A 1,280-nucleotide genomic window follows, 5' to 3' on the forward strand; every position below is an offset into this window, starting at 1 on the left:
GGTGTCCCCACCCCGCCGGGCCCGGCAGCTGCTCCACTGCTGTGCTCGCAACGCAACCCACCTTCGCACGCGGTTTGCGGAGATGCACGCCCTTGGCTGCCCAGCTGCCTGCCTTCCCTGTGCTGCCCCTCAACTCCCCTCCCCTGCGCACACCTCGGGGTCCGTGCAGCCTGATTTCTTCCACTTCGGAGCCTCCCCTTGCCCCCACCCGACCGCTGGCAAAGTCCAGGTTCATGTCAAGTTGCCTCCATCTTGACAGCCCGCTGAGATGGACCTGGGATTCCTGATAGCCAGGAGCCCAACATGAGCCAGCTGTGTCCCGGTGGCCGAGAAAGCCAGCAGTACCCTGGGGGGCCTTACAAAGAGTGTGGCCAGAAGATGGTGGGAGGTTCTCCTCACGTCTGCTCTGCGCTATGGGGCCACATCTGGAGCACCGGGTCCGGTTCCGGGCTCCCTGGTTCAAGGCAGACTGTCAACTGCTGCAGATCGCCCAGCAGAGGGCTACAAAGGCGGTTGGGGCCTGGAGCATCTCCCGGGTGGTGAAAGGCTGGGAGCTCTGGGGCTGTTCAGCCTGCAGGAGAGAAGGCTGAGAGGGGATCTGAGCAATGCTTATCAGTATCTAAAGGGCGAGGGTCAAGTGGATGGGGTCAGGCTATTTTTGCAGGTGCCTACTGACAGGACAGAGGGCAACGGGCACAAATTGGAACACATGAAGTTCCATAAATTGAATCTCACTGAGGGTACTGAAGGTGGCCCTCTACAAGTGCAGGATTCTTCTGAGAGTGTAGGCTGATAAATGTTGAAGGAACAGACATAGACACACTAAAAGGAATATAGTGTAATAAAAAAAATTGGTTACAAACACTGGTCAGGTTGATGGTTGGACTTCATAGAACCATGGAATCGCTCACTGTGAGGGTGACAGAACAGTGGAACAAGCTGCCCAGAGAGGCTGTAAAGTCTCCTTCTCTGGCTGGAGATATTCAAACCCTGCCTGAACACTTTCCTGTGTAACATACTGTAGCGAAGCTGCTTCAAGTGAAGTTGGACTGGGGGATTTCCAGAGGTTCCTTCCAACCCCTACAATTCTGTGTCTCTGTGAGGTTCCTGTTGTGATGAGAGCTCCTCGACCAGCAGCTGCCTGGAGCATCTGGACACCCTGCAGAGGCCCTGTGTTCTCAGAAGGCAGATGGCTTCACAACATGGGCACTGGATTAGGAACCACGGTTTCTTGTTCCAGCAGCTCCTCAGTGGTGATCAACTGTCCTCTTGTAGTGAGC

Source organism: Phasianus colchicus, chromosome 18 (assembly GCF_987193195.1).
Source record: "Phasianus colchicus chromosome 18, bPhaCol1.hap1.1, whole genome shotgun sequence".
Lineage (NCBI taxonomy): Eukaryota > Metazoa > Chordata > Aves > Galliformes > Phasianidae > Phasianus > Phasianus colchicus.